At 42.6% G+C, this 26,979-nt stretch overlaps 1 long non-coding RNA gene across 1 annotated transcript; it reads right to left on the reverse strand.

Moving 5' to 3' along the window:
* Window positions 1-15,539: 15,539 nt before the first annotated feature.
* Window positions 15,540-20,250, reverse strand: LOC132329558 (uncharacterized). Its single transcript, XR_009487099.1, has 3 exons — window positions 20,137-20,250; window positions 18,885-19,056; window positions 15,540-17,265 (listed from the first exon to the last, which is right to left on the reverse strand). It is a non-coding gene; the product is annotated as an uncharacterized LOC132329558 (long non-coding RNA).
* Between the last annotated feature and the right edge of the window lie 6,729 nt (window positions 20,251-26,979).

The raw sequence follows: 26,979 nt of genomic DNA on the forward strand, positions 1-26,979 counted from the left end.
AGGGTTTAGTATAGGTGAGCAGGCCTGTCTTTTAAGGTCTGAGCTAAAATGCAAAAGTCTCTAGAACACTGTGGCCTTGGTGTGGTCTGTCAGGAGGTGCGAGGGTACCGAGGAGCTCTCTCTCCCCCCTGACAGTATTTATCAGGAGATAAATTGTATTTAACAGCATCAGCTGTTACTCTGAGCTCTTTGTGGGCACATGCTCTGTGTGGAGGGTTGAACTCTGCAGGCACAGGGCAGTGGGGCTGGTTTCAAGATCTCTGTGGTCTGTAAGTCACTCCAGCAATTCTGGTGTCCTGGCTTTCAGTTTAGGAGTTCTTAGGGCTACCAGTGCCAGGAATGAAGCAGAAAGTAATAGAAATGGTGTTTTGAAGGGAAGTGAGTGACAGAGGAGAAACAGATGGGAGGGGAGAAAATCACCTTCTTCCTGTGTCATTCATATGTTTCAATTGGTATTTTTTTCATGTGTTTCCTTGATTCTTTTTCCATTCCTTCCTCTGCTCTCCTTTTCTACTTCTCACCTGCTTAGGTTCGAATATTTGATAGAAAACATTTGTTCCTACTTTTTATCTGCAGAAATGCATGGAAGAGATTAGAGTTTAAGGCACCTCTTGTCCAGGTTGGAATTTGTGTAACTAGAATAGATTAACAGCATGGAAATTTCGCCAAGAATATATTGGCTCTTCTGTAGCAGGAGAATAGTTGGTCTTAGAGTTCATGAATTTGACTTGACTGGGCCAAATGGGAGGTAATTGGTGCTAAACATGAGACTTTGGACTTTTTTTTAAATTGGAATAGCTGTAACCAGAATCCAGTCCCCAGCACCTCCCTGGGTGGCTGTGTAAGAGCCTTTAGGGAGTAAATGTGTTGCTGAAAGGTCCCTGCTGCTGTACTTTGCCAGACTTGGAGCTCCAGGATGTGCTGCTGCCTGCTGAGCACTCAGCACAGCAGCTCTTTGTGTCAGATTTGAACTCTTCTGGGAGAAGCATGGGGGGAAATCTCCAGAGATTTCACCTGCAGGAGGTGACTTCCCATCCCTGGGCCTCAGGTAACACATCTGGAAATGAAAGGCATTGCACTGACGAGGAGAGAAGCACATCTGGAAAAGGAAGCAGAATTTCTGCCAGCCTAATTTATCCAAATGATGTGTTTATTTAACAGGAGAGGATCTTCACTGTAACATTTAGTGGAGAAGTGCTTCAGCATGCTGTGCCAGGGGAAGGTGTTAATAATGAGGCTTTTTGAGCTCTTGTTGGCCACATGTGTGGTTTCTCTTCTGCTCTGAGGTGTGGACTCTCCACTGTAATATTTCCAGAAGGGAGGAAAGGAATAAACTTAGGCAATCAAAGCACTAACAGTGGCAGTTCAGGCATACTCTGTGTATTTTTAAGAATGTGACAAAGCAAGAGTGATATAAAGGTTCAGAGCTGTAAGTCTGACTTCAACCACCATTTGTTTTGCCTGAAGGAGTGGTTGAATATTTTTTATTTATTTTTATTTATTTAACCATATCCTGGGGTGCATCAGGAGGTCAAAGGAGGGATTGTCCTGCTCTGCTCTGCACTGGGGTGGTCTCACCTCAAGAGCTGGGCACAGTTTATGGCACAACAACATAAGAAGGGTAGAAAGCTGTTAAAGAGTGTCCAAAGGAGGCCATGAGGATGGTGAAGGGTCTTGAGAGGAAGCTGTGTGAGGAGAGGCTGAGGTTCCTTGGTCAGTTCAGCCTGGAGAGGAGGAGGCTGAGGGAAGACCTCATTGCAGTCACAGCTTCCTCATGAGGGTCAGGCACCGATCTCTGCTCTGTGGTGACAGTGACAGGAGTCAAGGGGGCGGCCTGAAGTTGTGTCAGGGGAGGTTGAGGTTGGATATTGGGAAAAGGTTCTTCATCCAGAGGGGGTTGGGCAGTGGAACAGGCTCTCCAGGGCAGTGGTCACAGCTTCAAGGCTGGCTGAGTTCAAAAAGTGTTTGGACAACACTCTCAGACACCTGGTGTGACCCTTGGCATTGTCCTGTGCAGGGCCAGGAGCTGGACTTGGTGATCCTTGAAGGTCCTTTCCAGCTCACCTTATTCAGTGATTCTACAACCTTGGTTGAATAATGGCTACTTCAAAGGAAATTATGATCCTCTAATTTGCTGATCTTCAAGTACACCATTGAAACAGTGGACAAAGGCATGCTTTACTTGTGATCTCAAAAAAAAAAAAAAAAAAATCTGTTGCCAAAACCACTTCTAAGAACTTATCAAAGTACTAAGCTATTATGGATTAAAGCAATGTCCTGGTTTACCTACAGGTTAAAAGATAAATGATGAAAAGCTTTTTAGTTAAATTTCATCACAAAGCTGCATTAACTATGACATACCTCAGGATCTTAAGATTCCTGCTCAATTGCATAGTATGCAAGGAACTGGTTTTTTTGAGGTTAAGGGAGATGGACGTGAAAGGAACTCCAAGGAGATTTCAGATCTCAGTGCTTTCCAATGGCAAATTAAACACAGAATCAATAGATGCTGTTAATGCCAAAGGAAAGAATTAATTAATTTAAAACATGAGCATTGAAGAGTTGTTAACTGATTAATGAAAGGCTTAGGAAAAGGCTTGAATGTGTCTGTGCATTGCTCAGCAAACTGTGTGACAGGTCAAAACAGACAGGTAACTAACATAGGCAGGACAGAAAAGGGGGCTGGATATGTGCCATAGCATGGGAGAGCTCTTATCTGATGCCACATTTGATGCTCAGCAACCTGGAAAATGCATTAGAAAATGAAAATAACTTACATATCATAGAGCAGACAGAGCTTTTTGGGATCCTTGCACAGTGTCCCCAGAGTGTTTGGATTGTGTCACACCCTGGCCTGGGGCAAGCTTGGGAAAGCACACATTCACTTCAGACTTGTGCTTGTCTGTCTTTATTCGACATGACTGTCCAACAGCTTGGCTGCTTTTTCTGAGCCTGCACAGAAATGGGAGAGAGAATGCAAGGGGAGCAGTCTGCTTTTACCTTCACCCACTCGTGCCAGGGATGGATATTTCAAGGGCAAGCAGACACTTCTGCATCATCACCTGCCAGGGCCAGCAGGGAGGGTGCACTGGAGCCCTGGATCAGGAGCTGAGCCTGGTAAATGTTTTGCTCTGCTTGCCTGAAGACTCTCTCATGAGTCAAGCCAGCTGTCCTGGCAGTTTGAAGGGACAGGTAAAGTCGAGGACAGAGGGCAACAGCTTGGACTTCACCTTGATCATAAGTTTGTGGCACATTGAATTAGGGCCAGCCCTTGGGTCTGCTCAGTCAGTGTGGACAGAGGTGCCTGTCACCTAATCCAAACCCTGCAGGGGTGGGGAGGTGCTTCCTGCCTGCTCACTCATCTTCTGCTCTACGAGTACAGCTCATGGCAAGAAATCTTCATATACAACAGCTACTGAGCATTTTCTCACTTAGAAGGTTTTGCTGTGGAGAAGGGGAAGAAGGGAAGATGAGGTTATGATGTGATTCATGAACGTTTCTCCCTGGGAAGGAGGAGGAAGGAGCAAACGCCTCAGGCTTTCACCATTCTTTCCAGGTGACTAAGCAGCAATTTTATTTTTAACAAAAGCTAATGCTAGGCAAGTGAACAGAGCTGTTGGTACATCTGAGAGCTCCTGTGTCACTTCCTGCATAGTGAAAATCTGCTTAGGCTGTGGGAGATGCATTGCACTGCGTTGTATTGATTTTTCTCCTTCGGGATCAGTGTGCCTGTGAGCTTTCTCCCCCGTGACAGATTAGGTCATCCCTGCTGAAGGTCACCGATGCCTTTCTAGCATCTTTTTCCTTGCTGGAGATTAGGGTTTTGGCTTCCCTGTCTGTGCTTGTTTTGGCCAGCAGAGGGTACTAAATGAAAGGTTAATAAATGAAAAAGTTTTCTTGTGCTGTCAGGCTGGGCTCAAAGTTTAGAACAAAAGCTGTGCTTCTGATAGTGGAGAGGCTTCTAACAGACAAAACCCAATTAGAAATGCTGACATCCTCAAATTGACTTTCTATGCAAATTTGCTTTGGTTTATGATTAAAACATTTGAATTAAAAAATTTCTAGTAATGTAAATGACTGCTGGTTTTATTCAGTATTCCATTACCAATGTGTGTTGTTTCATGCCCTTGATGGCATCTTTTGTAGAAATTAATAAATGATAATAAGAAGGCTTTTTGTAAAAACGAAGCTTTAAAAGCAGTCATTAAGTGATTTCATTCAGGGGAAAGAAAAAAGAATTTACTTTAAAGAAGGCATATTTCAAGCTAGTGCTTGAAAGCATCAATCTGAAGTGTTTATCCTGTAAGATTAACATGGAATTTTCACTCGCTATTTTTAGCCTCTGGCCACTTCACTTCCTCTTAGGTCAGAGCTGGTGTAATCCATCTCTCATTGCCAGATGTCGCCTGTCCTGCACTGGGAGGGGCATTAGACCCCCCCTACTCTGCCTCTTTCCAGCCGGGCTTTTTGCACAAGCTTGGACCAAGATCAGGCTCTGCCTTTCCCTGCCCACTTCTGGGAGCCCCAGGCACTGTCAGTCCCTGTTCCAGCATGCAGCTTCCTCCTGGCTGGAGGAAATGCCGACTGGAGCTGCTGGGAGGATGCTCTGTGCCAGCAGCACCTTGTCCCCTCTGTGTCCCCTCAGCTGATGCAGCCCGGGTGGCATCTGGAGCATGGTGACACAGGGATGCAGACAACAAGTCTCCCTGCTTTAGCTCATTCTGTGGCATCTCCATGGGTTTGAGTTCCCCCTGCCCTGTAAAACCTCTGCCAAACAAAGGTTAATGCTGTATTTTAATAGTTCACTACAAAGTTGTGACCTGCATTAATTTATTTTTTTAAATGTGTTATTGCTGTTTTGTTAACTTCTCCAGTCTAACCTTTTATTCCCATTTGGGGGTAACTACATGTGGAAGAGTGAAATGTAACATTTGCCAGGAAAAGACAGGGCTTTCAGGATACATGGTTAGAGCAACAGGCTAGAAAGAAATGATGGTGGCATTTTTCTGCTTGAATTCTAGTACAAGTTTATATTGCATCTGGGAAATTCTTTCATCTAGCATTAGAATGGTATTTTTTAGGTATATTTCATATATAAATGTGTTTATCCTTTTGTCTTCCTGTTTTGTATGTGTAATAATATGAATAGTAAAAGTGACAACCAAGTATTTATCAGGAAATGCAATTTAAGGTTGAAATCAAATGGGAGTAAAATAGAGAACTGAGGTTTAAAAATCCCAGGTGAGATTCAAATCCCACTTCTCCCCTGACTTATGACACCAGCTCCCTATTGGATGTTAATTGTCAAACAAATACTGCCAGCAGCATATGGTAAATCATGGTAAATATGGTAAATCTTGGCTGTGTGGGGGCAGAAATGCAGCACAGTGGGTGGAACAACCACAGTCCTTTGCTGGGTCTCAGAACTCTGCACCTTTCACCCCCTAAGCTGCAAAAAAACCATGGAAAGGCACAACCTTTAAGGATTTTGTATCAGAAAGTGAGAGGGTGTGAAAGAGGTGTTAGGATAGAAGCTGGAACTGGACCTGGATGATGGGAAGCATGTGTCTGCTGGCAAAATAAAATGGGAAAGAATGTTCAGAAACCTTCCCATGATTTCTTCCTGCTTCTCCAATTTCTCTCTGCTCTCCTCCTTAGTGCTGTGATGTGGCTGCTGTCTGTCCCTGCTGTCTGGAGTCCCTTTCCTCCCAGCCTGCTCCTGGGGCTTGGCTTTTTCTCTAGTGATTCTCCCCATGCCACCAAAGCCTCTTGAACACCACAGAGCTCATACCAAGCACAGCCTCTTCATCCTTCTGGGCCAGGCAGCTGCCTTCAACATCCCTCCCTGTGCTCTTCCTCCCCTGGTCTGTCCTTTGCCCTGTGTGACCCTGTCACTGCCTAGCACTTTGTCAGCCCTTCAGAAAAGTCTGCTGGAAGCTTCTTCTGGAATGGTCTGAGAGGCTGCTGGCAAGATTACAGGAGTTTTGATCCCATTTTCTTCCTCCTCTGCAGCTTGGCTGCTGGAAATGTTGCCTGCAAAGCCCCCAAACCACTGCCTGATGTGTAGACTTTAGTATCCTTTTCTTCTGAGATCCCTTCCCTTGGCCAGTCCTGCTGGCTCCACCTCAGTGTCCACCGTAGCACAGCTTTTGAGTTTTCCTTCCTGACTGCTGTGGGCACCATCACATCCTGGTGTGACTCAGGGTGGTGTCTGCTGTGTGTAGATGACCTTATGTACAAAAGGGACCTCTATTCAACAAGCTGACCTGGAGGGAAAGCTGTAAGGATCCAGTCCTTCCTTTCCCTATCTCTGTTAGTGCACCATGCTCCTCTCCATCTTAGCAAACCTTCCTGCACACTCATGGCAGGCTGAGGCAAGGACTTGGTCTTGATTTAAGTCTGGTTTGAGTTTCCTGCCTTCCCCCCTGCTCTGTTCTAGCCCATGGGATGTTATTGATCTCTCCTTTGGCTGTTTTTACAGTCTAGGGCAGTGAGATGCCAAACCTTGCTTCTGACTGGCCCACAACAGCTGTCACCAGCCCTTTGGCTATGGAAAAGTTCTTGTTATGTTTGATTTCAGTGCAACAAATTTGTTTAATGCCTCTGGGCTTTCCATAACAAATATTAGCAAAAATTCTACTGAAAAAATCTATGTGTATTTCCATCTGAATATTTTCCCAGCTGTTCTGTGTCTCAACTACAAACTGAGAGGTTTGAGAATCAGACAGTGCTGGGATTGCTGCCTGTCACAATGACCTGTGCTGTTTTATTGAGTTTGCACTCTTGTGCTTTCCCCTGCCATTCTTGTCTTGTTCTGTACTAGATATGGGCCTCTAGCAAACAGACAGCTTCAGGTTTTCTCTCTGTGTTGTATCTCATTCTAACTGATAGAAAACAAAAGATTAATGGACAAAATGAACACCTAAACAAAAACTAGAGTAGTTTAACTTATAAGCCTAGATTGCCATAACTGCCTTTGTTTGTTTGCAGCATGAACTCCCTGGAGAGACTCCATCATGGTGTGAGCTGGGAAGATTATCTCCACTGCAGGGCTAGAACAGCCCTGCTGTGTTGGAAAGGTGATTGGCAATGGGAAAAGTAAAAGTGGGGTGCTTGATTTAGGAAACAAGCATCTGGAAATACCTCTAACCTCTATTTTTGCCATGATTTTTCAGTTTGAAACACACTATCAGATTTTAAATGCCACCTTGTGCCTCTGAGGTAAGATGCTCAGCAGGTGCACAAACCTGCTTCCAGAGGGGGCTTTTGAGTCGTTGAGGGTGCATAGGTATCACCTAATAGTATTTCTGTATTGTATATTAAGCTGTGGCATAATCCTTACTGATATTACCTCCTTGTACTGCTAGACTAATTCTTGAATTTCCTGGTTTTATTTGCCTCTTTCAGAGGTTTGTCTGGAGCTCTCTATACAGCTCAAATCTTCAAGTGAAGTTTAGGAATGTCAATAATTTTCAATCCTGTTTTCCCTCAGTTATTTGCACTAAATGTTCACTTCTGCTCTTGGATGCTCAGCATGCTGAGCAAATCAGATGGATTTTTCTAATTCCTAGATTTTTTCAAAGCCTTGTAGCATTTAAGCCACACAATTCTCTCTAAAGTCAGTAAAAGCTGTGTGTCTTCAATTCTGTGTAACTGCCCTGAAAGAGTAACTGTAGCTGTCATTTAATACTTCAACAGTATTTTTCTGCCTTTGATTCTTGTGAACAGCTGTAGGTTTAATTGAACTATAAACTAAGCTTTCAGTGAGTGATTATCATCATTATTTATTCAGGATTAATAAGGCTGGTGACCACAACTCCTTGTGCTGGGACAGAAATTGCTCGTGTGTGTGTGTGCGCTCAGGACAGAGCCCCACTAAGCTGTGCACACAGCCTGCCATAAATCCTGCCAGCTGCACCCTTCATTCATATTTTGAGTGGAACACAGCTACACACAAAATAAAGATTCATTGTAAACCCCTCCCAGGGCCCTTCTGTGGGCCTGGTAGGTCAGCAAAGTTCAGCTCCCAACACTGGGAGCTTTCGTGTGCCAGGAGCACAGGAGGAGAAGGGAATCGTGTTGTACAGTGCCACATAATCACAGAGAGCCCTGAAACTGATCCTGCTGCTCCAGGCTTGTTTTTTCACTTTGGGCTAGACTTTACAGCTAGTCTGCTGGCTGAGGAGGAGCTGAAACATGAAGCAACCTTGTCCTGCTCACATCAGAATGAAACAGAATGCTGGCCAAGACAGCAATTAGTGAGTTTGCCTCAGCTGTGATTTCACATCCTGAGCTCATGTGAGGAAAAGCACAAGGAGTGCTTACTGTGGTGAGGTTTATAGAGCATCTCTGCCAGGCACTGCAAAACATTTTTCAGTCTCTTAAAGGGCTTTGCACTGGTAATTAGAGTAACTAATGCCTCACAACTGCAGTGCAGCCAGGAGGAACTCCTGCTCTGAGCGGGTGCCCGTGCCTGCAGTAGTGCCTGGAGTCTGGAGGAGAGGCTCCATCCATTTACACTGGTCTGAGAATACAAACCCATTTAGCCAGCTGTCAGGGCCTCTGGTTACTTTCAATTCCCATCTGGGCAGATCTGAACTAGTGTCATGAAGGTAAAAAGCATGTCTCCTGTTAAAAATCCCCTGAAGCTCCTGTTTCACCAGCTCTCTGTACTGGGAAAGCTTTTTCTGTGATGGCTACTTTCACATCCTGGCTGGATGGGGACTTCTCCCCATCCCTGGCCTTAAAATCTAGGCAGCCTCACAACTAAATTACAGTTCCAGACCATCAGTAATGTTTCTAAAAATGCCTGACTGTCTTGAGCATCCAGGAAGGGATTAGCCCAGAGGCATCTCTTAGTCTAATTGGATAATCACCCTGTGCTGTAAAGGCAGCTAAGTATGTGCCCCCCCCACCATTTTTCATATTACTTGCATGTATTTGGATGACATAATTACCAAAATGCTCTGAGTAGCTGTTGATGCTAATTACAAGGCTGCATCTGGAAATACTTCTAACCTCTATTTTTGCCATGATTTTTCCAGTTTGAAAAACACTATCAGATTTTAAAGCTATGGATTGCAGCACAGAGAAGAGAATGTGTGAACAGTCCCTTGGGATTTTGTGATTAAAAGAAGCTTTCACAGTTTATGCATCAACTTTTGATTGTAAGGCATTGTTCAATATTCTGAAATATCATTAATTCAGCAGATAGGAGAAAGAAAACTCCTCCAACTGTATTTTCATTTTTCTTGTGTAAAATTCCACATCTTACAAAGTATTTTTTGTATTATTAGGGTAACCTTATTCCTGTTGAGGATGTAGTGTCAGGTGCACTGCAGATTCTGTAAAACCTCATCCCGGTGCATGCTGTTAAACAGCTCCCTTCATTAGGCAGAAATTGCCATGACTCCACAACAGTCACTTCCACATTTTATTTCTTTTCTGTACACCTCCCTAGGAAACTCTCAGAAACAATTGAAGATTTGGCTATCCAATAAAGTATCTCATTTAACAAAAACTGGAAAGCAATTTATGTGAGACATGGGAGATGACTGTGTAAATTATATTTCGAAAACATTTTTCTTATGTCTAAAAAGATTTTATTTAGCATAAAGAAATGCAAACTGTTCTGGACACTTTTTGTTTTGCAGCTGGAATATTTTGCTTATTTCTTTCAATATGTGAGTGCTAGAAGTAACATTTTGCATTTTATTCTGTTGGTGCAATGCTTAAAAGTCTAAAATAACTTATGCTGGAGTTTTAGTTGCTTCTGCAGTATCAAGCCATGGTCCTTTTCCATCAGACCCCATGTCTGGCTCTGTTGATGCAAGGCTTCTGTGGGGACAGCCCCTCTCTGTCTTGCACCCATCCTTTGATTCTTTGTCCTGTGCTCCATGGCTGAGGGATCCCACTCTGGGATAAGCTGGCAGGTCATGCTCCCTTCTTCCAGCCCCCCAGCACACCCTGGGGGCTCTCAGCATGTGCAGAGGAGGAAGCTATGCAACTTCTGGTGATTTAGGGTCTTGTTTATGTGGCTAGAGGCATTTGATGGAGGAAACAGTCCTCTCCCCTGAAGGGACAGTACAGCATTTTTACAGGGTTAAACCCCATAGATGGTCTGGATTTAGCTGGGAGAGAAGAGGGAGCAGCTCCTGTTTATGCCATGCAGCTGCTGAAATGAGCACATTGCTGGCTGGAGGCAGCAGCACAGCTGCTTTAAGTAGCTTACTCACTCTGAAGCTTTGCTGCTTACTGCTGCCCTTTTATTTCTTCTCAAAACACAGACAAAAAAGATTGTTTGTTCTTACAGAATAAATACCTGATCTACTCTTTCTCTAGGAAAAAAAAAATTGCTTGCTTCTGAAAAGCAACACAGGAAGTTAAATAGTGAGCACTAAGATTTATCCCAGTTTCCCATGCTCCTTAGGAATGGGCCCCTTTTCCTCTGCTCCATACCTTACGGCAGAGTTCTCTTTCTCCCCCTCTCTCTTTCTCCCCCTTATCTCTCCTTGTTTCTCTTTCTTTCTCCCTCTCATCTCTTTCTTTCTCTCTCTCTTCCTTTCCCTTTCCTCTCCCTCTCCTATGGCTTGCTCTCATTGATCTCATGGGAGGTAGCAGAGGATTTGGGGAGAACAGAGAAAGCCTGGACCTGCAATTAAGGCACTGAGTGAGCATCTCTGAGCCTGGCCCTGGGCAGGCAGGTGGAAGTCAGCACATTGAGCTACCGCTCTTCTTCACCCCCTCGGAGCACATCAGGAGCAGAGGATGCTGAGAGGCCCCAAGCTTGTTCCAGTTTGTAGTGGCTGTGCAGAGTCTGGATTAAGACCAGGTTTGTTAAAACAACTTCAAAGCACAGAAGTTTTACAGTGCAACCTCTTTTCCCTGCTCCTGTCCCCGTGTGGAGCCTGGAGAATTGGGATCTCACACGCTGGTTTTTCACAGCCTTTGATACGTATGCATAAAATGCTGTAGGGCTGGTCAGTGCCTCATAGGCACATAAAAAGGAGAAAAAAGATTTCAATTCTCTATAAAACTCAACAGGATAATTAAATCCCATGCTGCTGAGGCAATATAAAAAAAAATCCAAAAAACGTTGGCACTCACTCTTACTTTGTTTATTTTAAAATGTGAAGTTATTAAGTAGAGCCTACCAGTTTGTTAAATTATTTTGTTATAGATGTCTGCAATATAGTGTGCAATGTGAATTCAAATCAAAACAACTGGCTACTAAGGAGCCAGCAATAAACTGTTTCTGTATGAGCTTGTGAAAGGAGTCAGTCTTCATTTTATTTTTAGATATGGGCCTGGAAACATCATAAAACTTAAATTGAATAGTATAGAGTGAGTAATTGCAATCACACTGTAACTTTATCTAAAATTGAGGAACCATTTAAATATCTTCCCAGAGAACACCCCATTCTTTTGTAGAAATAAGGTTTCAACAATAGAAATACTTTAATGAAAGCCCTTACTGAGCATCGAAATTAATTACTGAACTTCATAAAAGGACTTAAATGATTAAATTAATACAGTAGAAAATTCATAACATTAATTAAAATATAAATGGACTATGAGGAGAAAACCCTTCAAAGTTACTGCTTCAATGGGAATCTTCCATTGACTTCAGGAGCGCTGGGTAGGGCTTTGATTTCAGCAGAGCTGGAAGGAAGGGCTAAAGCAAGGCAAGCAGGGAAGGAGTAGATCAGTGAGGAGTGAAGGAGTAGATCAGTGAGCAGGTCTCAGTTTCCTGGAGATGGTTTTGGAATGGGCCCCAGCTGTTGCTGTCCCTGTGCAGGGGCTGCACCACCAGCTCTGCAAGCCTCCAGCACAGGGGTTACACCAGGCTTGGCTCTGCACAGCCCCCAGCAGCTCCCAGCACAGGGAATTGGGGTTCATCACAGCTGCAGGGGACTGACTGGACCTGGACAGCAGCAGGTATCAATTACAGGTCTCAGCAGTGTCAGCATAGGGTTGGGTTGAGCAGGGACTTGTCAGGCACTGAGCTGTTCCAGCTGGCCTGACCCCAGGGCTTCCCCAGCTCCTGTGGGGCAAAACTGCCCTCCCTGTGAAGTGTCCAGCAGTTGTAGCCCAGGTTGTGTCCCCTCTGCTGCAGGTGCAGTCTCTGTCTCAGATATGCAGATTATAGGAGCTCTTTTTGGTGCTCTGATGTCTCTGAGTGCCAAGGATTTATACATCCTAGCATCCCTCTGTACATAAACCCCACCACAGCACCAGGTATTGGTGCAGCTTATCTGTCAGCTGAGGAAAAACTCTCTGTCCTTGAGGTGCCTGTGACTGGAATAGAAAGAAGTGACTCATTCAGAAATCTCCAAAACCTGCACATTCCACCAGTACCCCATGCTGGTGGGGCACTCCATAAAAATGTCCTGCACTGATTCCTGCTGTTTGTGATCAGGATGGTCATTAAAGACTGCCTGTGTACAAGAGAAAAGGGCTTGGGTGCAGTGGGGAGTATTAACCTCCCATGCCCTGGTACTTGCCATGAGCAGACCTATGAGCTGGGTTAGATAAATGGACGTACCAACAGGAACATGTGGCAAGGATACTTTAAAATTAAACTTTTTTTACTCACCTAATTAAAAATGGCTATGCTGTTCATTTAGCATTTCTGGGCTAGAACCTACACGATCTACTTCAGGCTATTGTACAGCTTGAGACAGAAAAGGAAGAAAATGGCTATTCTGAATAGAATAACTCCTAAACTATAATTACTGCATCACCATTTAGATCTGGAAATTTAGCTACAAATGTCATTGCAGTAACTCAAGAGCAGATGGACAGCATGCTCTATTCATGGGCTAACTGCTGAAACTTTTTTCCTTTTCTCCTTGAGTTTTCTCTCCCCTTTTGTTTAGGCTGGATTTGGTGTTTGGGTATTTTCAAGCAGCTGCCATGAGCTGTCATACACCCAGAAGAGTTAACCTGCAATGTGTTCCTCGTACTGCATGTAGGCTTAAACTAATAAAGGGTGCTTTGGAGAAACAGAGGGAGCTTTAATCTGCTTTGTAGCCTGGGGTGAGCAGCACTAATGCTCTGCTCTCCTCCAGAGCTGCGCCGTGCCCTTGGGAAGTGACCTTTGGGAGGATGAGTGCCTTCACAGGGTAACAACATATTCACTATACACACAGCTCCCAAGGCTGCTGGGCACAAACTGCCCTCCTTGCTCTTTCTTTGGGTGGTCAGGAGGGAACTTCAGCATCCACTGTGTTCTTCCTGAATATGGTGTCTCAGGAAGGACAGCCCCCATGGCCAGATGAAGAAAGTAACGCATGTAATATTCTGGAGTGGCTAGGGTCAGGCTTCTAGCACAAGAAGCCTGTTTCTCTGCTGGCTCAGAAGATCCCAGGCTGATGACAAATGACTAAGACAAAAAAACAAATGACCCTCATGCAGCTGGCCAGGTCCCTGGAAGATGGCTGTGTCCTTGCCTTTCTACAGCCAGCCTTGTGAGCACTCCCATTTGAGACCACAGCGATTTTAGGATGCCACAAGGTAAATGCTTTGCAGAAATGACTGTTATTACTGTTCTGATTGTTGTTATTACTGCCATAATTATGGTGATGGTAAGAGCCAAAAGCCCAGGAGATTAGTCCATTGATCCAATTTGAGATAGCTTCTCGAATTTTCAAGCTATTTACATATAATGGACAAAAGAGAAAAAAAGAGAAGCTGGTTTATGAAATTGGATCAGGCAGTGTTTGAGCTGAATGCATTCCAGCCTGCAGCCAGTGGAGTTGTTACAGACTGGGGTGGGGGGGAACTTTAATTACTTTTCTATCAATGTCCTGTAGCTGTTGTCCCTTGAAACTATAAAGAAAATTCTGTAGCATTTGCAAGTTAAACTTCTGTGTGATAAACATTTGTTGATGCAGAATTTGCTGGATGCCCTTATACAGGTCCATTTCAGTCTCATAAGCACATTAAAATCTATTTTAGATAGTTATCTAGAGTGCTCAGATACCAGAAAAATTCCTCTTGGATCCCTTGGGGTGCAACTCCCTCATTCTGCAGTGTCATCCTGTGGTGCATCGTTCTGCTGTATCACTGCAGACAAATCAATTCCCTGGCCCATTCCATTAACCCATGGGGCTCTGGTACGTCCTTAGCACATGGAGAAGCTTTTCCTGTCCTTGTGATGGTACAAGAGGAGCTCCCTGCTAAGGACAGACTGTACCAATGGTGAGCAACACACAGGCAGCACTGCAGAGCTTGACTTGGTGTACTTAAACTCTGTTTTCACATTCATAAGCAAATACTCCTGTAAATAATAGTTTAGACCTTCCATAAACATTCATTACCCTGGCCTAGAAAGAAAAGTTTGTGTTCTGCACTTTATTATGCCATTATGGTAATTGAAAAGTGTGAAAACAAAGAGTCTTACTGGAATTGGCATTGTGGGAAGCATCAGGAGTATTCCTGAAGCTGATGGGAGGTAAAAGCTTTTGCAGTATAAGTGTGCCCTTGGGTTTGTTTGCAAAATGTTTGTCAGTGATCCTACTGGAAGTAACTGCTAACACTTGCAGCTCCACAGCATTCTAATTGTGAGGTTATATATCAAGCTGCCTGGAAATTGGTGGGGGAAGAGCTGGGATAGGATTTCTTGCTTTTGCAGGAGGGTTTTCCTGATCTTATTTGTTATCTGAAGCTTTGGCTTTGCAAGAGATTTCAGCAAGTTTCCATAGGTGTGTTCTACTATGCTTTGTTTTCACAGGCTCCTTTGAAAACTGTAGCTCAGCAGCTTTAGATAAAACATGGAGCAACTCCTCTTACTGCCATTCTAACACCAGATAGACCCCGAGAGCTATTCCAGTTGTGCTTGGGCAGCTTGAAGCAATATATTATGCAAATCTGTACTGTACCTCCAGACCACACTGAATTTGTTCTGTCTCATCACTGGTGCCACAATATTTGCCAGGAGCCACCTGAAGCTTTTTCTCCAGTGACTGGCTGAATTGGATTTACTCCATGCAACCTGGCTTTGCTGACAAGCACCCCATTGACTGAAAAGTGTTTAGTGATTACAAGCTCCAGGTTAATAAGGTAATGCAAAAAAATATTAAGTTAGTATCTATGTATCTGACAAAGTGAAGCAGAAATGTTATAAGCATAGGTGAGTTATCACTGATAAACAAGGGAGAATAATATGTGTAATAATAGCAATAACAGTTGTGGTGAAATTAATCATTAATATTTTTCAGATAAGGGCTTTGGTGGGCACCTCATCTCCAGACTTGGCCAACCCACCAGAGAGACTCAGGTCTTGGGTTTTTTGGTTAGTTTCTCCTTCAGGTTCGTTTGTTTGTTTGTTTTAGAGGGTACAGTGTGGTAATTCCCTGTCTGAATTTGTCCCAGTTATGGTATCAAATAGTCAATATGTAAAATAGTTCAGTCCTACAAAAATTTTGATTTTATGTAGATGTTTGAGAAGTACAAATACATGATGTACAAGTACAATGAGATTTCCATTATATGATTAACTAAGTATAGGTCAAGCTTTATTTTAAGTCATATGATAATTATTCTGTGAACATGAATGGATTTCCTTACAGTACAGTTAATAGAACTGGATTTTATTATAAGTAATAGTTCAGCACAGCTTTTGAGTTTTAAAATCTCAGAGAAGGCAGGAAATGAAAAAGTGTAACACAGCATTCAAGTCCCAGGCAAACCCTGCTGTTCAGTTCAGAGAAGCACAGAATACCCTGAGCTGGAAGGGGGCCACAGAGACCAACAAACCCAACTCCTGGCCTGCACAGGGCAGCCCCAAGAGTCACACCCTGTGCCTTAGATCATTGTGCATACACTTCCTGAGCTCTGGCTGCTTGGTGCAGTTGTATAAGCAGCCAACAGACCTCACCAAATCCTGTCCTGAGGTTGTATTGGAGCTGGCAGCTGCCATCCATTCCTTTTCTAACTCTACATTAGAAAGATTAGAAAGAAAAATAGTATATCAAGCTGTTAGAAAGCAATTTGTTATTTTCATAATTAATACTAATGGGATATTGGTGTTCCTGCTGCCATTGGGCTTGTGGGACCAAGGAGAGGCTCAGGCCAGCTGGACAGCACTTATCTAATATCCCTCCCTATAAAAATGCATCTCCCTTCTGGAGAACTGGGTGTGGAATCTGTCACTTGAGAATTCCAGTTGTTCATCAGTCTGATCCTGACAAAATATCTGGGGGTTGTTGCTGCATTTGTATTTTCTTGGCAGATCACTGATTGCTAGTGGAGAAATCCAGAAACAAGCCTTTTGTTCTTCGTGCTCCAGAACCAAATATCTGGACCTGGAAATGAAGTTTGAGTTTCTTGCCAAGATCTAGCAGTCCAGAGTTGGCTGGAAAACGTCTCATATGTCAAGCTGAATTCCTAAGCCTTTTCCTTGGGAAACTCATTTAGGGTGAATTTTGATGAACTTAAAAAGCTAGAAGCATCTCTTTTCACTCTTGAGCTGCACAACAAGTCAGTCCAACTGTGTTTTAGCCAAAAGAATGTTGCAATTTAATAAATTCTCCCTCTCAGCTACCGGTGTAATTGCAGGCCAGAGCAGAACAGCCAGTCTCGAGACTTCAAATCTTCCTGCCAGCATAACTAGGCTGTGTGTCACAGAACACCCTCATGAGGAAAGAGGTATTCCCATAAAGGTCTTGTGAGGCTGATCAAAGCAGATTTTTTCTGGCATTGCTGATATGCACAAGTAAGCAACTTCTGTGCAGCTCTGCAGTGCTGTTGTAACTCATTCAGGCACCTGGGATCTTCCCTGAGTTAAGGGATAAGGATATTTTTCTGACCTAATGGATAATGTGAAGGATAAGTATTATTTCTAAATTTTCCCAATCTATCAATCATTTTCTCAGTTCAAGCTGCCTCCCTGCTCTACTACAGCTGTTGTACTGTTTTACAGTAAGAGAGTGTAATGGGGAAAAATACTAGTAATGGGGGAAAAATTTAAAAGCATCATTTAGAAAGGTGCATGGGCTTTCTTTGCCATCCTTTCAGGAGGCAGTGGCTTGGGTTCAAGAAACATGGCCATGGTCTCCAGATTCACTAAAACTCTCTTGTTGTGGCTGCTGATAATGTTCTATTGCAAAACAATGGGGATGAGCAGACCTCTTCCAGAAAAATGCAGCCTCCTGTGCTGTTGTCAGTGCAGGTATCAAATACATAATGGTTTCTGGAATTTTTAAATCCGTTTGGTTAATTCATGAGCCTTTTTTTAACACAGGAAGAAACAGCAAGTTGGTCCTGAAAGCAAAAAGAAAAGCATGAAGGGAGAAATTGTAAGGCAATAAAGTACATTGAATATGCACAATTACAAGGGGAAAAAATACAGCAAATCTCTTCTTCCCAAAAATGTAGATCTGTGAAAACTGTTTTTAAACTGGATGCCATATTAGTAATCTAACTGCTGTTGTCCTCTTTATCCTGCAAAACACCCCTGTCTATGGCAGAATGAGCTGGAATCAGTAGTTAAATCCTCTTTAAATAAGCAGCAGTTTGCAAATTGTTTTTGAGCTTAACACATGGCACGTGGGCCTTCCACAGCTTTCCTGCCTGGAAGGCATCTTTGGTAGGATAAAATGAACTATTCCAGCAGCATTCCAGGACATGATTGCACTGTGAGGGCTCTGAACATCTCTGTGTGGGAGCTGCCAGGATCACATCTGTTACCTGTTGCGTGATGCTCAGATGCCTCTGATCTAACCCAGGTGTCAAAGCTGGGAGAATCCAGCTGTAATGTATGAACTGACTGGAGTTTAAAGTTTGGGGTTAGATGGACTGCAGCTCTTGGGTGCCCTTCACCTCTCTCCTTCACACAAGACCATCAATTCTCAGCCGAAGAACAGCGCCTGTGCTTTGGTATTTCGTGTTTAGCTTTGCAGACTGTCAAAGGTTCTCACAGGAATGACCTTAAAAACCCTCCAGTAATAAAATCCTGCAGAAAATCACAGCTCAACCCAGGATAACTGCTCCATTTATATCCCAAGACAAGGAGCAGCACTTGTGCTTGCTGGCTTGTGTGCCACGATGAATTCTTTTGGTTCTGAGCAGGGAAATGGCCGAGGATATGCACAGCAAGGCAGATGGGATTGAATCATTAGAGTTCAGTAGGTTATCATTGCTGTAGGAATAGGTAATGATGGATATTCTAATTAGAAAAAAGGACTCAGTGGTTAGGGTAAATTACAGGCTAGAGCTGATTTGACCCCAATCAGTACAAATGAGGGTACAGTGCTCCATCATGCCGACAGCACCAATAGCATCAGGGTTCAAAAGCCATCTGTTCCTTCCAGCCTTTTAAAAAGTGTGCTCAAGGGTGTTTCTAGGACTCTGGTGTTTCAAACTTCAGTCTATCACACAAATGGGAGTAAGCTAGGCTTCTGCAGGGCAATCATTTTACTTCTCATTTAGGTCACTGTAACATTAGAGTAAATTTTTGCTCAGAATTATCATGAATGCATTAGCTGGAAACTTTAGCTAAGTATTATTTCATATTCACTTGAAAGTAATAGATAGAGCTAACAGTTCATTCAGATGAAAACACTAGTCTTCATTGCTCAAACTCATGGATTGGTTTGGGTAGTCTTGGGTTTGAACAAGTATTGACATAATAGCTTCCCCTCTGACCTCATATTTCTGGTCATTTTTGCAGGTCAAAGGGCTGAAAAAGAGTGTTTAATCCATTTCAAAGGAGATGATAACCTTGGGGCATCACTGCAAGGGAATGGAAAAGTGAATGGAAGCTTTTCACATCAACTACAGCGGATGCAGAAAGGGGATAAGAATGTTTAAAGCAGCTGGGTAAATAAGTGCAAGGGTTCACAGCAAACCTGAGAAAACAGGGGATTTCAAGTTTTACTCACCTCTGTATTCAGCCCCTTCCCAGCTTTCAGGGAACACTGTCCCACTGCACTCAGAGCTCTTAGCAAGGACTAAAGCAGCCTGGGTTCCTTTGGGCCTGGCTGTGGGGGACATGAAATCAGGGCTGTGATGAAGAACTGTCACCAGGTATTCCCAGCTGGAGTCCCATGGGTCCTGAAAAAATGAAAGCAAGGAAGTGTTGCAGTCTTGCAGTGGCTTTTGCAAGTCAACCTTGGAATGTTTCACTTTTATGAAATTGTGTGATTAGAAGTCAAGGTCTTGGTGATAATCAGAGACTTCATGTTTAAGTATTCCCCTTATGGATGAAGTCTTTAATTGCTAATGAGAGCTCTTTAAGGAAGAACATATGTTGAAAAGTCTGACAAACTCACAGTAAATTATTTGATAATGAAAATCTACTGCCATATAAGCTGAAATATGGGGTTTTTTGGGATCTATATGCTATTTTGGAGTATCAAGAATTTTAGAAGTGGTATATATTATTATCCATATCCCACTTCTGTTGAAATAGGAAAATAAATCAGTTAAGACTTTTTCATACAGTCCAAATGTGGAAGAAAATTACTTGGATAATGTACCATATGACTTAGCAGAATGTTAAATAATGATAATAGGATATTGCTAATGGGACCTTGTATGTTAGAATATAATGTTTAACTGAGAATAAGAATAAATTTTTAATTAAAGAATAAGAAATAATATCCTTTTTTGAAATATTAGTTTGTAAATGTTTGTATTTTTTGTCTTAAGAAACCTTACAGAAATACAAATAAGTTAAAAATACAATCAATGCTTTGTTAAAGAAGGGACAAGGTCCAAAATACAAACTGAGCAATATTTGCTTATTTTGTGTAAGAGAAACCTCACACTGGTAGAACACTTGTGTGATTTTGATTCTAAAAATAAGGAAATAACCTTGGATTCAGCTTTCCATATTAAAGCAGCTTTTTTCAGTTGATAAATATTGGCAAAAAGTCTTATGCAAAAAAAACAGCTTTAAAATGAAATAATGTATAGCAATGTTTAATGTAGCCAACTTTAAAGTACATTGTAAAACCAGTTTGGGAAGACAGAGGCTTGTCTTCCCCCCCCCCCCCCCCCCCCCTTTTATTTTTCTCTATGTAGTTCTACACTGTTCATCAATATTTTCCTAAGAGGATTAGCTAAAGTGGAGTTTAGATTGCCTACCTCACTTAGTTCAGTTGTTTCAATTTATGGATTGCTGATGCTTACCTCTTTGGTAGAGAGGTCTCTATTCCTCAGACAATTATTTTTCACACCCTTGGACCCTGCTCTGCCTAGGCAGCTCTACAGGAACTCTTAAGCATCTCCAAATGGTGCTGAAGTTCAACCTGGATCCCTTCCAGTGAGGAAAAAACATTCAATTCAACTAGTTCTGTTTACTACAGCTCTATCCAAGGTCAAAACGCTCAAGAGAAAGGATGTTTCAGTCACAGCCACAGTTTAAAAAAGATCAGAAATAAATAATACAGTCCTATGTTTAGTAACTGTTTAAACCCCACTGGCTTACAGTGATGTGGGGGACTGAAAGCCTGGTGGAGCAGTGGCAGGTTTCCCCTTGGCTGCCTGGTTTCACTCCTTCAAGTGTCACTTCTAACCTGTGAAATACTTTGATGAAATTAAATTTAAAAGTCCCTTTCTGCTTTGGGCTGTGGTAGTTCAGCTTTTACATCACATTTCACTTTGTATTATTGACAGCTCAATACCAACAGTTTTTGTAACACCAACAAGCAGGGCCCAAACAGTGGGGAATCAAGCCCACCCCCTCTGAGACATGGGACAGGAGATTTGTATTGCCAAGAGCTCCTTCAGTGCTGGGCACCCCCATTTCTGGGGGAGCAGCTTGGCAGACCTGGGTCTAAAGGGCCTCCTGGGTGCAAGCCTCTCCCATGTTCCTGTCACTTCTGCAAGACAAATCTGCAGTCTGAAGTGAACATCCAGAAATGTTGCACACTTCTGAAGGTTTCACTTTGTGCCTTATTCAAGTTCACAATGCAAATTTTGCAGCAGAAGCAGGATGCAAAATTTGGGTGCCCAACTCTGTGGCCTTAAGTCCAGTGCATCACAGACCATCAATTTTAGTTTGACAAAGGGTTCTTTGTCAGAATGTCAAGAAAAAGATGCAACCAAACAGCAGCATCCTGTCTACTGTTAGGCTGTAATTTTTTCTTGGAGTTTTATGTTGACACAACACCTTTTATCCAGGATAGAAATCACCATATCACATTACTGGAGGTGTGACCTGCAGTGCAGGGAGTTTAATTCTGAATAATTCTCTCTCTCTGCCCTGAGGTGAAGAATCAGACTTTTAGCCTTACTTTAAGGATTTCTTGAACTGCTTGGACTAAAGGCTTTCTGTTCTGCTCTTAGAAGCATTAAAGTCACACATGAAAGGGAACCACAGATTAATTTCTCTTTTCTGCTCTTTAAAGACTACTGTGAGAGCACAGAAGCATTAGTTTACAAAGCTTTAGGATCATGTTTCCTCTTGTCATGGCTGCTTTTTGATCATAAACTCCATCTTGGTATTCCACCAATGGATTTGAACACATTGGGAATAGGTTTATTGGCAGTTAAACATGTGCTCATGCAATCTCCATGTATTAAAATTGGGAGGGAGGGCAGGAGCAAGGCAGGGAGAAGAATTCTGTTGCTTTAAAAAGGCAACAGGGATTTAAACCTTGTGGGATAAGAAGGACAACAAAAGAGCTCAGTTTCAGAGGGTTTTTTTGATCAGATTAAAAGGTTGTGTAGGAATCTTTGCAAATATAGTTAAAGAGTAGAAACTCCATGGAAGAAGAATTCACTTAGAAGGAATATCAGTTAAATTACAACTAATTAATTAAATAGGTCTTCAACAGCAGATGTCACTGAAGCCTTAAGATTTAAGAGAGGATTTCAGAAGGCAGAGGAACTGAAACAAATGAGCCTTGCTGTCACTTTAACCTTGATCATACTTAGCATGTACATTACTTTTATTACTCTGAGACTCTCATCTCCAGAAGATGCAACAAATTGGTATTTTTTAAATTGCACTCATTACTGTTACAGTTGACTCCAGCTTCGCTAATTTACAACTGTGCTTTAAGTTTTTCTCCTTAAAATTGCCTTTCATATTCACAGCTCAATTTTATCAGCAAAAATGCTGATAGGAGTCTGGAATCTGCTGTGGAGGAGCCATTGGGATAAAGATTGTTCATATTTGCCTTCAGTCTTCAGCCCCTGATCAGTCTTACCCTGTTCTGTGTAGCTCTCAGTGAGGAAGGTGCTGTTGTAGCCTATTGAATGCAGATCCTAGTGACACATGGTGCTTAAAAATCTGTCTGCCCTCACTGAGCTGAGCATCAGTGAGAAGCTCTGTGGCCTTGGGGCATCCTTTGGGATGTGTGGCTCAGCTGGGAGCCCTTGTGGCTGTCCCTGTGTCCCTGTGCCCGTGTGGTTGTGTCAGCAGCAGGGTCAGGTGCCTGTGGTTTACAGCCTGGTGCTTGAGTGGCTGCCCCAGTGACCTCAATCACTGCGGGACCCAGATCTTCCCTGGCCCAGACAGGGAGAAGTGTCAGCAGAGACCCTGAGAAGGAGCATCCTGAATAAACAGAGGAGAGATTAGCCTCCACATGGTGAGAGTGATATTAAGCTGCTCAGTTGTCCCACTTTTTCAGGCCTTAATAATGCTGCTTAAAGTGGAAGGAAGCTTAGAATCTGTGTTTGTAGTAGTGCTGAGTGGTACAGCTTGGGACAGCAGAGTTGGGTGTAAGCAGGGTCAGACTGATTTTTCTGTACCAGATTTTAACTTTTCCTTATATCCAGCCTGTTTTGTCAGCCTGTGTTAATATAATGCAGATGCAATTCAATTTTCAAGAAATTGACCCAGCCTATCTGACTGCTCTAAAATAAAGTGAGTGGACAGTCACAATCAATTAGGGCTGGTGTGGATAAGCCCAAAAAATCCCTATGGATGAAGTTATAAAACATCTATATCTGTTCATGTATGTTAGACACTTCCCTTTTTAAACAGCTTTTGATTAGGGTGGGAGACTATGGGTTATCCAAGCTGAAACTTTCATGGAGGAAGCTTAGGAGAATGAATCTACAACTCTTCATTTCACACCCTGTTGAGATGATTTACATAAGAAAATTTAGATCATGGTACAAACATCACATGCTTTCCTGTTAAAATGTATGATGTGAAAAAGGTTATTTTTTCCTGTTTTCATCTGCTTCTATTAAGCCACTGAAAACAAGTCAGCTTCTCAAGGTCTTCTGAATAGCTTCCCAACCCAAAATATCTGAAAGCACCATTATTCACAACAGTAATTCATTCCTGGTGTGTAAAAATAATCTGAGGCAAGGTCAGAAAAACACCTCATGTTAAAATCCTAACCTTAAAGTGTAGGAATTTCAATGACATGGTCTGAACCCACAGGTAAATGTGCTGAATTTAGGTGGGCTGAAGACGAAAGAAAAAATCCTAAGGGAGGTCTACACCTGCTGGTCTCCCATGTGAGCACAGTGGGATGTGGCAGAAGAGCTCCCACATCCTGGGCTGTGTTTGGCACCATGTGGTTGAGCAGAGCTGCCCTTCCCTCTCCCTGTTCTCACCACCTCACGTGGCAGGGCTGGCTCTGCCTTTCTGGATCATTACATGCTGCTTTCCTGCCCTGTGCAGCACAGGGAAAGCTGAGCACTGCTCAACTTACACAGATGGATAATGAAGAGCTGGAAAGGTTCAGGCTCAGCTCCTGCACACCTTGTAAATGTTGAAAGCATTAGTAATGCTTCTCAATTTATTGTAAAAATTCACCAAAGGACACTCTTGATGATTCACCTTAGAAATTTCTGAGCTGTTCTGCATTGTGGAGGAAAATCTCGCTGCACTGAGCCTACAAGATTTCCTGGCATACACACAGGCTGTATTTCATACCTTTGGTTTTGGCTAAGTGATTGCAAATAATGAAATCTGTAGATACTTTCGCCTGTTGCTTGTGAACAGCCACAGGTCAAGAAGCCTTCCAATTTTTAGCTGTGCTCTCCAGGGATCACTGGGAATACTCTTAGACAGACTCCATATTAAAAAACAAGCGAAAAATATTTCAATTTATACTGTAATATTGTCACAGATCCTATAAGGCATGGTTGAAGCGTCTCATCATGTCAATCTTAGCTATTTGCTTAATTGTTCAGGTCCAACTTGCTCCAAAGGAAAGAGAACTCTCAGGCACAGAAATAAATGGGATGGCATAGAGATGCTGACAAGCTATTTAAACATGTCTGTGGGGTAAAACACAACTTCTGCAAAGAAATTAGAGTCAAAGAAGAGGCAGTAGGTCACAGTGACAGAAGAATTACTGAGGGGAATAAAGACACATCACAGGCTATACTGTAGTCATTGTATAGGGCAGCAATAAAAAAATCACAACTCTATTGCCAGCACACGATGATAAGTAAGCAGAGACTGGAGCACAATGTATGTGCACCCAGAGGAAGGGATGTGCACTCATGCTTGGAGCTCCTGAATAATGAAAACTGAACCATTTAACTAGAGAATTTCTCCAAAGCATTTTTTTTAATGCAGTCCTTGTTAACTGAAGATAACACTGGCAGACACAGAATCAGAATACACTCTTTTCTCTCACTGCTGTTATTCTGCATCTATTTCAGTCAAAAGGCAATTTCAGGAAACCGTTGATGTTTTTTTCAAATAAATAAACAATAGCCAAAGCAGAGTATGAAATGAAGCACATACTAAAAAATAAGTACTGATTATTGAGAATGTGCATTTCAGAACTGATCTGAGTGCTGCTATGTCCAGCTGTGACAGCTGTGCCATAAAGAGAGATTGTACCGAGCTGCCAGTTGCCAAGCAGAGACGCCGAGGTGGCCAGGACAGCAACAGGGGCTTCTATGTTTATTTGGAGACTTGCTTCAGTTCCCAGCACTGCAGAACACTTCTCCAAAGCAAGGATGCTTTGCCTGTCTTAAATTTAATCTAGTGGAAGAAATCTTTTAGATTATAGCTGTGTCCTTTACTGACCCTCAGCTCTTACCAGTGGGTCGTGGTGCCAATATCTTAATTTTTCATTTTATGTTGCTTGCTTTAACAATGTGTTCTTTGGCAGGCAGCCATGTCTACAGCACTCTGCTATTAAAATGTCTGCTCTCTGCTGCAGCTGTCCATTTACTTTATGAACTGATCAGCCAGTCGAATGTAATTTAAGAGAATAGGGATAAGTCATAGCTGAGGGCACAAAGTATCAGCTGATGTGCTGTATGCAGGTCTGTCCTTCAGAGATTTCTGAACCTAACTTGTCATGCTACATGCTTATTTTTTAATTAGTTCAAAATGTGAAAAGAGTGACTTGGCATGCTGCACATAGTGGGTGAATAAAACTAATCCTGCCCTTGTGGAAATGCTTTTGGTACCAGGAGCACTCAGGAGTTGACAGAGTGAACACAGAGCATAATACTTTTCCTATTTAAATGTTATTACAGGTCTAGAGGGCAGACTAATTTGACTTTGCAATGGCATTAGATTTAACATTTAAATAAAGATGGCCAGTTCATGGGGGACACTCTAATACTAGAACCAGACTGTAAGCTGGATTTTTAAATGAGATACATTTCACAGACTGTCCTATTTGCCTCTAAGAATGGTCTGTGAGAGAGGGTGGACAGGGTGCCTGCTGAAGGCCAGAGAACAAAACCAGCTACTGGTACAACCCAAGCACTGGGTTGACATCATGTCTGGTAAACAAGGGAGGAATGGAACCAGAAATTAATGCATCGTAATTGATGTGCTGGCAATTAAAACTAACTGGCAGGCAGGGCAATGGGGGAGGTGACTCTTCTCCTTATGTTTTCTGAAGTGATTAAAAACTGTGGGAAGTGGCTGTTGAGAAAGGCTGGGAGGATGGAAGGAATTCTGCTGTCATCTCTGCCATCTTTAGTATCCCTGGGATTTGGAGAAGCACACCTGCTTCCCCCACACCCTCCTCAAAACTGCATCCTCATTGGGCCTGACCCAGAGATGTGCATCGATGAGATAAGGCAGAGATAAGGAATGTTCAGATTGCAGCTCATTCTTCTTTGTTCTCTGCCTTATTTTACATCTCCCAGCTCTTTCGCTTAAAAACTAGGCATTAGCAAGCCATGGGAGACTCTGTCTCAGTATTTCCATGAACTGCTGGCCTGAGAAGCATCTGAGAGCAATGCCTGAAATGGCTCAGCAATGGTGTGCCTTTGCCAAGTCTCTTAGCAGCCAGTGGGACTGAGTGCTTGAGTTCATTCCTCCGAGAACAAGCTGGCAAGGCTATCATATAGATACACATATATGATGTATATTCTTACAGATATAAATAGATGTGCAAAATGGAGACAGGAAAATGAATGCTAAAAATAAGCACAAAATATGTATTTAGTTTTTATTCTGAAGTAAAACAAGGAAGCACCAGATGTATCATAATGATGGTTTTTGCCCCTTCAGTAAGAAAAGAAACACTTTTGTAGACAGGTCTCTAGTATATTCCTTCCTTCTTATCCTTCCCCCAGTTTATCTGTAAGCTAAGCAATACAGAATTTACTATGCTGTTTAAAATACAGTCTCCTGCTGTTGTCTGCATTTTGATACAGAAATGTATTCTCACTTGTATGTATTATTGTACAGAACTCTGTTGCAGAGCAAATATAAACCCCATTCTCACTAAGGTGGTTTTACTCTTTCTGTTTGCTATGAACATGGATGAACTTTCAGTGCCAGCTTCATTCCTTCTTGGCAGTGACTAAGATCATCTAATACAGAGCTTTAAACATATTATTAGCCTTTAAATGGTAAATTTCATATGAAATTACGTGCTCTACAAAGACAAAGGTAATGGATAATAAGATCTTTATCTCAAAGGAGCTGTAAAGGGAACATAGTGAGATTTAATTCTCTGTCACCAACTGGGTCACATCTCAGTGTAGGCAGTGTATTATTTCTGACAGACAATATGGTCTGATGGCTATTAAAAGAGCAACAGAGTAAGTTTTAGTCCTAGGCTAGTCCTCAGAGATCAAAGT

This window comes from Haemorhous mexicanus, chromosome 7, assembly GCF_027477595.1.
Source record: "Haemorhous mexicanus isolate bHaeMex1 chromosome 7, bHaeMex1.pri, whole genome shotgun sequence".
NCBI lineage: Eukaryota > Metazoa > Chordata > Aves > Passeriformes > Fringillidae > Haemorhous > Haemorhous mexicanus.